The sequence below is a fragment of the Pristiophorus japonicus genome, chromosome 5 (assembly GCF_044704955.1).
Source record: "Pristiophorus japonicus isolate sPriJap1 chromosome 5, sPriJap1.hap1, whole genome shotgun sequence".
NCBI lineage: Eukaryota > Metazoa > Chordata > Chondrichthyes > Pristiophoridae > Pristiophorus > Pristiophorus japonicus.
In genome coordinates, this window is record NC_091981.1 from 74,062,188 (window position 1) to 74,073,931 (window position 11,744).

Consider the following 11,744-nt stretch of genomic DNA (forward strand, 5'->3'; position numbering starts at 1 on the left):
CATAACCTGCAGGGACTGTTCCCTAGCAACAGCAGTCAGAACTGAATGTACCAATAGAATCATTAGAAATTGCCTGTAACCTGTATCAACCAATGAATTAGTAGTAGGTGGGCGGGAACTGGTAGCAAATAACCAATGGAACACTTCCCCGCCTAGTTTCTGTATTTCGACTCTATAAACATGTAATTGCACCGCCTGTCCTGTGAGATCAGCGTGGAGAGCACTCAGTGACGGTATTGATGCGGCCAGATCTCCCTTGATTAAACAACTCTTTTCTCTATAAAAGACCTTTTGTGTGAGTGCTATATTTGTAATACTCCACAACATTTCGCGTCACGAACAAGGTACAATGGGCAGCCTACAGATGAGCGTATACGAATCCATCACGAGTGAGTATCTTTAACTACCTCTCATAATCCGATGTGAGACGTTACGAGACATGTCTGTTGCCCGGGGTACCAGAATCTGTGTAAGATTTGTTATGGTGTAAAAGATTTGGGGGAACTGGGAAGTCACGATAGACACTATCAGAAGGCATCGATGTGGATGTGGCCTCTGAGTTCAAGGGGAACTGGGTAGAGGCACCATCAGTATATAGAATACAGATAAATTGATAAGGGTATCGATGGGACTGTAGGCTCTAGGGGTAGGGGAACCGAGTAGAGGGACAGTCGGTATCTAGAATACATGAACAGGGAAATCTTGGGGCAGGATTAAAGTCGCGTGAAGGGGCCAGTGCGGTAGGACCGCCCGTAGTCAGATCACAGAATGGCGTTGGGGAAAGAATTAGACTGGGGTGAAGGCGGCACCCTTACTAGATTCTATGCAGGTGACCGGAAGGGCTTAATCAACAAGATAAAAAAACCTGATAGTGACTATCTTAAGTGACGTATGGATCCAAAAATAGCGCCGGCCAAACAATTAATTAATAAGCTTTGTTGAATAAAAACAGACTTTTGTGAATGTCTGCCTTTGAATGAAAGTGCTTATGTGATTTTTGAGGTGGGAATTAATTAATTTTTTATGTGTCTGAAAGCCTATTTGAAAAAATGGTAGAGCTGTCTGTTTGTTTTAGCTCCACTCACTTTATCAGACAGAGTGAAAGATTTTTTTAACCCTTTGTAGTGTTTTCCTGTATGTGGGAAGTTTTAAGAAAGTGTGAACTTAGAATTGAATTATATTTTAAATTAGAAACGCAGGTGTGGATTTATTCGGATAATAAGTTACGGAGCTAGGAAATGCACAAAGGATAGGTTTGTTCAGCAAAAGATAAAAAATACATGGTCCCAGTGGTTTAAAAAAAAAAATTCGACACGCTCACTTACTTGTCAAAAGAAAACACTAAAGGGCAATGGCAGACATTTAGAGACCGCATGGATGAACTACAACAATTGTACATTCCTGTCTGGCGTAAAAATAAAAAAGGGAAGGTGACTCAACCGTGGCTATCAAGGAAAATCAGGGATAGTATTAAAGCCAAGGAAGTGGCATACAAATTGGCCAGAAATAGCAGTGAACCCGGGGACTGGGAGAAATTTAGAACTCAGCAGAGGAGGACAAAGGGTTTGATTAGGGCAGGGAAAATAGAGTACGAGAGGAAGCTTGCAGGGAACATTAAGACGGACTGCAAAAGTTTCTATAGATATATAAAGAGAAAAAGCTTAGTAAAGACAAACGTAGGTCCCCTGCAATCAGAATCAGGGGAAGTCATAATGGGGAACAAAGAAATGGAAGACCAATTGAACAAGTACTTTGGTTCGGTATTCACTAAGGAGGACACAAACAACCTTCCGGATATAAAAGGGGTCAGAGGGTCGAGTAAGAAGGAGGAACTGAGGGAAATCCTTATTAGTCGGGAAATTGTGTTGGGGAAATTGATGGGATTGAAGGCCGATAAATCCCCAGGGCCTGATGGACTGCATCCCAGAGTACTTAAGGAGGTGGCCTTGGAAATAGTGGATGCGTTGACAGTCGTTTTCCAACATCCCATAGACTCTTGATAAGTTCCTATTTAGTGGAGGGTAGCCAATGTAACCCCACTTTTTAAAAAAGGAGGGAGAGAGAAAACAGGGAATTATAGACTGGTCAGCCTGACATCAGTAGTGGGTAGAATGATGGAATCAATTATTAAGGATGTCATAGCAGCACATTTGGAAAGAGGTGACATGATAGGTCCAAGTCAGCATGGATTTGTGAAAGGGAAATCATGCTTGACAAATCTTCTGGAATTTTTTGAGGATGTTTCCAGTAGAGTGGACAAGGGAGAACCAGTTGATGTGGTATATTTGGACTTTCAGAAGGCTTTCGACAAGGCCCCACACAAGAGATTAATGTGCAAAGTTAAAGCACATGGGATTGGGGGTAGTGTGCTGACATGGATTGAGAACTGGTTGGCAGACAGGAAGCAAAGAGTAGGAGTAAATGGGTACTTTTCAGAATGGCAGGCAGTGACTAGTCGGGTACCGCAAGGTTCTGTGCTGGGGCCCCAGCTGTTTACATTGTACATTAATGATTTGGACGAGGGGATTAAATGTAGTGTCTCCAAATTTGCGGATGACACTAAATTGGGTGGCAGTGTGAGCTGTGAGGAGGATGCTATGAGGCTGCAGAGTAACTTGGATAGGTTAGGTGAGTGGGCAAATGCATGGCAGATGAAGTATAATGTGGATAAATGTGAGGTTATCCACTTTGGTGGTAAAAACAGAGAGACAGACTATTATCTGAATGGTGACAGATTAGGAAAAGGGGAGCTGCAACGAGACCTGGGTGTCATGGTACATCAGTCATTGAAGATTGGCATGCAGGTACAGCAGGCGGTTAAGAAAGCAAATGGCATGTTGGCCTTCATAGCGAGGGGATGAGAGTACAGGGGCAGGGAGATGTTGCTACAGTTGTACAGGGCCTTGGTGAGGCCACACCTGGAGTATTGTGTACAGTTTTGGTCTCCTAACTTGAGGAAGGACATTCTTGCTATTGAGGGAGTGCAGCGAAGGTTCACCAGACTGATTCCCGGGATGGCGGGACTGACCTATCAAGAAAGACTGGATCAACTGGGCTTGTATTCACTGGAGTTCAGAAGAATGAGAGATGATCTCATAGAAACGTTTAAAATTCTGACCGGTTTAGACAGGTTAGATGCAGGAAGAATGTTCCCAATGTTGGGGAAGTCCAGAACCAGGGGTCACAGTCTAAGGATAAGGGGTAAGCCATTTAGGACCGAGATGAGGAGAAACTTCTTCACCCAGAGAGTGGTGAACCTGTGGAATTCTCGACCACAGAAAGTTGTTGAGGCCAATTCACTAAATATATTCAAAAAGGAGTTAGATGTAGTCCTTACTACTAGGGGGATCAAGGGATATGGCGAGAAAGCAGGAATGGGGTACTGAGGTTGCATGTTCAGCCATGAACTCATTGAATGGCGGTGCAGGCTCGAAGGGCCGAATGGCCTACTGCTGCATCTATTTTCTATGTTTCTATGTTTCTAATCATTGATTACATTGGGTTGACAGACATAAATTTAGTCTAGGAATAAAATAAAGAACGGAGAATGGAAGTTGTAATGCCTTTTAAAAAAAAAAGCCTGTGTGGGTCTCTCGAGTCTGCAGGCTGGGGAAGTATGCCCCATTTTCCTTTGTGTAAAATCTTGACGTGAAAGCTTCTTGCTCAGTAAAATAAAAGATTTTGGTTGTACTGGAAAATCTTGGGTTTGGAAGCCTTTTTAATAAAAGTACACATACTCCGTCAGAAGCTGAAGCTTAAAAAGATTTAGGAGATACTGTATCACAAAATTGAAGTTACAGAGCAAAAGATTAGAATTTTTGATGTTCAGCTTATAAAACAGAAGTTAGGCACATAATTATAAAACAAGTACCGGTACTTTGCATTCTGTGATCTGTGAATCACTATAAGCATAAATGAGAAGTCCGATATTAAAACAAAAAACAGTATTATCATATTTGACATTTTGTAATTCAACAATAAATACAAATACTACAAAAGGGGAGCAGAAATTAGGGTGGGAAGAATGAAGAGTTAATTTTGTGAAGGTTTCAAGTATCATTGGTTAAGAAAAGGCACAACAAAATGCGATAAATTTAAAATAAAAAGGTCAAATCTGATCTCTTTAAAAAAAAAAGAAATAAAACTTAAAGGTTTGGAAACAATCTAGAAATACCTTCAGGGATCAGGTCAAACTCCTCTGCAAAAGTGTAAAAGGGACTTTGGAAAAATTAAAATGTTAAACCGGCAGGCTTTAGCAGTTTAGAACAAAGGACAATATAAGTTGAACTTGTGACTTCAGATACGATGGTTGAAGAACCACAGAAAGTGAGATGTAATGACCTTGAAACTGGAACAGTTGAGATAATGGAAAGCAGCTTTCAAAGCCTACGTGCTAGACTCTGTTCTAGTTATGGAAAATACATTTGAGATAACGGAAAGCAGGATTTAAAGTAAATCCCAAAAAGGCATAAATTGGACAAGCCGTGGTACAGTACCTGGGACACGAAATATCCTAAGGAACTAGGACCATGTCCAATAATAAAATGGATCTGGAAAAGGGCACATGCCCGGAGAAACGGTGCAAACAATCGAGTTGAAATAGAAATGGTAAGATTTTAACTAAAAACCTGGAATATCCAGGATGTGTTTTATCAACAGAATATAAACGTGATCACCACCGCCCTTCCGATTCTACAAGGATAAACTACAAGGCTGCCCCTAGGGGGCCCAGAAGCATATACCCACAGCAAAGGGTACAACAACTACATAAAGCAGCCCCTAGGGGGCAGCATCCAAGTATCAGGACGTTTATTTTGATGCAACTCGATAAGTGGCTAACAAAATGTTATCTGAATATTGTAAACCAGGAGAATTACCCTTGGGAAAGTGCGTGGTAGTTAAACCTGGAACAGAAGTAATGTTGTTGTTTGACAATGTGCAGCATGAAATGTTGCCTGTGAGCATAAATTTAACAGCCCAATACCTGCCAGAAAAGTTTAGCTCCAAGACTAAAGCGTTGTACACACGATTGCAGGACACAATCCTGAGAAAAGCTAGTGACACATCAAGGGAGATCACAAGCAACTGAGACACAAAGGAGGAAGACCGAGGAGATGACGTATTAACTGGAATAAATACAGGGACCTCTCTAGTAGATGTACTAGATATACAGGCGATCCAGACAAGAGTAGATAGTTTGAGGGGATCGATGGAGGCACTAATGAGGAAACAGGCCAGAATCGGGATAGAATCTTCAGAGTTAGGATCTAAAATATCCAAAATACTGCTAGAGGCTATATATCGATATTGGAAGGCCATGCACGAACAATTAACGAGGTAAATAAGCAGGAATGAGAGCACGATGCCGAGGACAGGAAAAGAGACACATGTCATGCCTATGGGAGATGGATGATCGGTCAGGTGAGACACAATATGGATCAGATACAAACCGAGCGAGTTCCAGATTGGATAAGTAGCACCCAGTTGAAAGAAATGGCACAGCACACTGGGCCATTAGACGCCTGCACCCTGAAAGGAATGACTAGGGTGTATGCGGTTACAGGAGAAGGTGAGGGGATACAAACATAATACGAGGGGAAGAGTACATCCGCGATGGACCAGTATGAGATCAAAAAGAATGGAAATATAAGGGGAGTGTCTTTATCCGGGTGCCGGAGAGAAGGAAGCCTAACTATATGCCCTCACCCAGTGGGAGACAAAGAGCAAGGATAGCTGCGGGTTTGATAATACTACGGAAGGATGCGTCATTGGAATAAGCCCTGCCTGAACCGCACCCACACATTACACCTATCAAGGGCAAGGAGAATATTGTGTGGTAACTCGCCTGGGAACTTACGATTACGGAGGCTTGACTTGCAACATTACAATGCCAAACTTTTGCTTTACTCCCAGTGTCGGTGGCAATGGGAAGAGCACGCATGACGTATATACACGCCAGGAAGATAATGACATTAAATATAAGCGATGAGATTAAGCAAGATATTGATGATTACATGGAAGAGCAAGCACAGCAGTTTCCTTGTCACTTGAAGATTTAACTGAGCTCAAAGGACTATTAAGAAATAACATTAAAAGATATTATGAACTAAAGGATAAAGGGAAAGAACTGGACAGCGAAATACAGGACAACTTGAAAAACCCGCCTTGATACGAGAGATTATACATCCGTGGATAAGAATCCTCTCAAGTACCCTAGTGGCAGTACAGATAGTAATAGCCTTGAGTTGGTTGGTGATGTTATGTAACAAGTGCAAAGACAGGAGAGGCACACACGAGTAAAGTTACAAGATGGGATTAGAATGATATCCCACGTGTTAGTCCTAGTGCAGCAATAATGGTAATGATGCTCCTGGGAGAATGTGCAGGCAGATACAAGAGACGCAGAATGAAGAAGTTGGCCAAGGCCCGTAACCAAGAACGCAGAAAGCCTTTGCTAGATCCAAAGAGGGGTAATCAAACACAAAGGCGGCATTATTACCTGATATGAGTCGTGAGTTTCCCAATCCTGAGGCGGGAGACACACGAATTAAGACAGGATAAGGCAGGGAAAGGAAAATTGTTGTTCATGGTGGGTATTTGGGGTTACCACCGAATCGAATGGAGGATTGTAATGGCGAAAAACCTTAATTAGGGGTAAAGTAATTCGGTGTAATTAAAATAAAGTAAGAAAGACTGAGAATAAGGTTTAAAATGCGTTCATGGTAGAATAACTGAATTAGGCAGAAAAACTAAGGTCAGAGAAATTCTCTTAGGAGATGAGAACACCCACACGATTTACGTAGACTGCTCACAGAAATAATGAGAGGCCACGATGTTCCATACTCAGGAGACAAGAGGGACAAAAGCCTCTTTACAGCAGAGTGTAACCAGACTCTGCCAAAGATTCCCAGGAAAGTACACATAACCTACAGGGGCTGTTCCCTAGCAACAGCAGTCAGAACTGAATGTACCAATAGAATCATTAGAAATTGCCTGTAACCTGTAACAACCAATGAATTAGTGGTAGGTGGGCAGGGACTGGTGGCAAATAACCAATGGAATACTTCTCCACCTAGTTTCTGTATTTCGACTCTATAAACATGTAATTGCACTGCCTGTCCTGTGACATCTGCGTGGAGAGCATTCAGTAATGGCACTGATGCGGCCAGATCTCCCTTGATTAATCAAGTTTTAATAAACAACTCTTTTTTCTATAAAAGACCTTTCCTGTGAGTGTTATATTTTTAATACTCCACAATAACGAATATTCTGTTGCCCTCCTTGGCCATGACCACACCAGCGATCCATTTGGGACCCTGACAATAGTTCAACACATATACAGGATCATTAACAGAAATCTCGCGTGACACAGTTGCGCGATCGTGGTACCCTTGTTGACTTTGTCTTCTGTATTCAACATGATTATTTAAATCCGGATGCACCAGAGATAGCTTGGTCTTAAGACCTCTTTTCATCAGGAGTTCAGCAGGCGAGACCCCTGTGAGAGTGTGGGGTCCTGTCCAGCAGTATACAGGACAAGCGGGTCTGCAGTGACCCTTGGGTTACTCTCCTCATACTTTGCTTGATAATTTGTACTGCACGTTCAGCTTGCCTGTTGGACGCAGGCTTGAACGGTGCTGACCTTACATGTCTTATGCCATTAAGTTTCACAAACTCCTGAAACTCCTGACTGGTGAAGTACGACCCATTGTCGTTCACCACTATATCAGGCAGACCATGTGTCAGGAACATGACATTGAGATTCTCTATGGTTACCGTGGACATACTGGATGACATGATTATGCATCCTATCCACTTCGAATAAGCGTCCACCACCACTAAAAACATCTTGCCCAGGAAGGGACCTGCAAAATGTACATGGATCCTGGACCAAGGTTTGGATAGCCACGACCACAGACTCAGTGGCGATTTCACAGGTGCTTTGCTGAGTTGCATGCAGGTGTTGCACTGATGCATGCATGCTTCCAGTTCAGAATCAATTCCTGGCCACCATACATGGAACCTGGCGATGGCCTTCATCATCACTATACCAGGATATGTGCTGTGTAACTCATGCACGAACTTCTCTCTCCCTTTCTTGGGCATTACAATGCGATTGCCCCACAATATGCAATCTGCTTGAATAGACAGTTCGTCCTTGCGACAAATGTACGGTTTGGCCTCCTTGCATATTTGCTTAGGTATGGCAGACCAATCCCCTTTGAGGATGCAACCCTTTACCATTGATAAAATTGGGTCCTGGCTGGACCAGGTCTTAACTTGTTGAGCCGTGACAGGGGTTCCTTCACTCTCAAAAGCATCCATGATTAACATTAGATCCGCCGGTGTGGCGTTTCCACCGCCGGTGTGGGCAACGGCAATCGGTTCAAAGCATGGGCACAATTCTCTGTGCCAGGTCTGTGGCGAATGACATAATCATAAGCAGATAATGTGAGCACCCACTTTTGGATGCGGGATGAAGCATTGGTATTGATACCTTTGCTCTCAGAAAACAATGAAATGAGCAGCTTGTGATCAGGCTTTATTTCGAACCTCAGAAAGAACAGGTATTGATGCATCTTTTTAACACCGTACACACACGCTAAAGCTTCTTTTTCTACCATGCTGTAGGCTCTTCCTGCTTTCGACAAACTTTAGGATGCATATGCGACAGGTTGAAGTTTTCCCGACTCATTGGCTTGTTGTAACACGCAACCAATTCCATATGACGATGCGTCACAGGCCAAAACTAAATGTTTATATGGGTCATAATGTACCAGTAGCTTGTATGAGCAAAGCAGATCGGTGGCTTTCTCAAAAGTTCTGTCTTGCGATGCGCCCCACACTCAGTTGTCGCCTTTTCTCAATAGCATGTGCAGTGGTTCTAGTAAGGTGCTCAATTTAGGTAGGAAGTTACCAAAGTAGTTGAGTAGACCCAGGAACGAATGCAGCTTGGGTACATTGTTGATGGCCTTGGCTTTCACGACAGTAGGTCTGATGCCACCAGCGGCGATTTTCCTCCCGAGGAATTCGGCCTCCGGTGCCATGAAGATGCACTTCGAGCGTTTCAGTCTGTCCCACTCTATCCAAATGCACTAGAACCTCTTCCAGGTTGTTCAGATGTTCCTTGGAGTCACGACCGGTGATCAGGATGTCATCTTGGAACACGATGGTTCTGGGAATGGACTTCAATAGACTTTCCAACTCTAGAATATTGCTGCAGCCGAGCGAATTCCGAAAGGGCACCTGTGATAAATAAACAATCCTTTGTGCGTGTTAATGCACATAAGTCTCTTCGACATCTCAACCAACTCGTGTCTCATATAGGCCGACGTCAAGTCCAGTTTTGTGAACGACTTCCCTCCGGCTAGCGTCGCAAACAAGTCATCAGCCTTCAGTAACGGGTACTGATCTTGTTTCGAAACCCTGTTGATTGTAGTCTTGTAGTCTCCACAGATTCTGACTGTGCCCTTTCATTAAATTTGACCGGTGATATGATCTCTTCACGCTGGAGTCTGTCCAGTTCAATTTCTATCTTCTCCTTCATCATACAGCACTGCCCGAGCTTTATGATGGACGGGTCTTGCATCTGAGTCCACGTGGATCTGTATCTTGGCTTCCGTGAAGTTGCCGATACCCGGTTCGAACAGCGAGGAGAACTTGCTCAATACTTGGGCACATGTATCTTCCTCCGATGACAACGCCTTTATGTCGTTCCAGTCGCATCTGATTTTCTCCAACCAGCTCCTGCCGAGCAGCGTTGGGCCATTGCCTGGAACAATCCACAGCGGTAACTCGTGAACCGCACCGTTATATGACACATTAATTTGTGCACTGCCAATCACCTTTATCAGTTCTTTGGTGTATGTGCACAGCTTGGCGTTAACAGGGCTCAGCATGGGCCTCACAGTCTTAGTATCCCACAACTTATTAAATGCCCTCTCATTCATGATCGATTGACTCGCCCCCGTATCCAGTTCCATCGATACCGATATCCCGTTAAACTTCACAGGAATCAAAATTGGTTTACTCTTGGTTATGAAAAAAAGAGTACAGTCCATATACTTCCTCCTCTGGCATCTCAGATTGCGTATCTGGATCCACTCTAGTCTGACTCTCATCCTCCACCTGGTGTGTCGCAGCTCGCTTGCTCATCTGCGGACACTTGCACTGGAGATGCTCCACTCTCGGACAGCCTTTACAACTATATTGGTTAAATCGGCACTGCTGGTGCTGATGATTTCCCCCACAACGCCAACATGGAGAAGTCGGATACATTCCCGCTGGCAGACTTTGGGCAGCCACAGGTTTCGTGAACGCAGCCGGATAGGCCCTGCCATGTGCCACTCTGCTGAACGCTGATCAATCGCATTTACAGTACTTGCCGAGGTTCGGTTCTTCACCGATATTTGCTTTAAACTCCTGTCCGTGGTCATACATGATTGAGCAATCTGGATGGCCCTTTTTAAATTCAACCCCTCCACCGCCAGAAGTTTGTGCAGGATCACCTCGTGGTTGATACCGATAACAAAGTCGTCCCGCAGCATGTCTGCCAACACCGTCCCGAACTTGTACGGTCCCGCTAGATGGTTCAGGTCAGCAACGAATTCCGCCGCGCTCTGGCCCTCCGATCGAACGTGTGTATAAAACCTGGATCTCGAGATGACGAGTTGCTCCCGTACCAATGTACACAATGTACACAACTCCTCGTATGTTTTCTCTGTTGGATCACTAGGCACGAGTAGATTCTTTATTAGACTGTAGATCTTTGAACCGCACACAGTGAGGAACACGGCCCAGCGCCGGTCTGCATCGTCTACCTCCTTCATTTTGTTGGCCACAAAGTACTGGTTCAAATGGCTCACAAAGTCTTCCCAATCTTCTCCCTCCACTAATCACTCTAAAAATCCAATTGTGCTCATTTTGCAAACAAATGTTCTTGTATTCTCGTCGGCAAATGTTATGTATGCAATAAAGGTTCAAACTGAGTACTGTTTAACTAAGCAAGATACAACCTTGCTCTGCTTTATTTGGGGCCAAAGTGCCTGACTCTCAAAATGGTTGGCCTTTTATACCCGAGTAGCACCATTTGCGTGCTGCTCTGTGGCCTCCAACAATGACGCCATCTGGTGGCTACAAACAGAATGTACATACATGACAATACCCCCCTTTGGGATCTTATCTCAGTCTTTCACAGGTTGAGACGGTCCAGTGCTTTGCGCTCCCGGGTTGACCGTCTCAGTTCGATTCCAGCCTTGGGTGAGTGTGCGGGGTCTGTTGTGGCTGATGGCTGGATGATTGACTTGTTGGGGGTGGCAGTGGCCATGTCAGGAATTGCAAGTCCATTTTTACTCAACATGTCCGTGATGGAAATTCCGGGTTTGCTTATGACCCTCGAGTCTTCTGAAGACTGCTGGTTGGTCGTCGATGGTTTCTTCGTCCGACTGTTCTGGCTCGTCTGTGTGCCTCAGCTTTGTCTAACCCATGTGTTTCCTGCAAGTTTGCCCATTCTTGAGCTTAACGAATACTCTGTTGCCTTCCTTGGCCATGGCCGTACCAGCGATCCATTTGGGACCCTGACCATAATTCAACACATATACAGGATCATTAACAGAAATCTCGCGTGACACAGTTGCTCGATCGTGGTATCCTTGTTGACTTTGTCTTCTGTATTCAACATGATTATTTAAATCCGGATGCACCAGAGATAGCTTGGTCTTAAGACCTCTTTTCATCAAGAGTTC

The 11,744-nt window shown here is 44.1% G+C and overlaps 1 long non-coding RNA gene across 1 annotated transcript; it reads left to right on the forward strand.

The window, feature by feature from the left end:
• The first annotated feature begins 223 nt into the window (after window positions 1-223).
• Window positions 224-7,219, forward strand: LOC139263830 (uncharacterized). Its single transcript, XR_011593218.1, has 2 exons — window positions 224-389; window positions 4,642-7,219. It is a non-coding gene; the product is annotated as an uncharacterized lncRNA (long non-coding RNA).
• The last annotated feature ends 4,525 nt before the right edge of the window (window positions 7,220-11,744 follow it).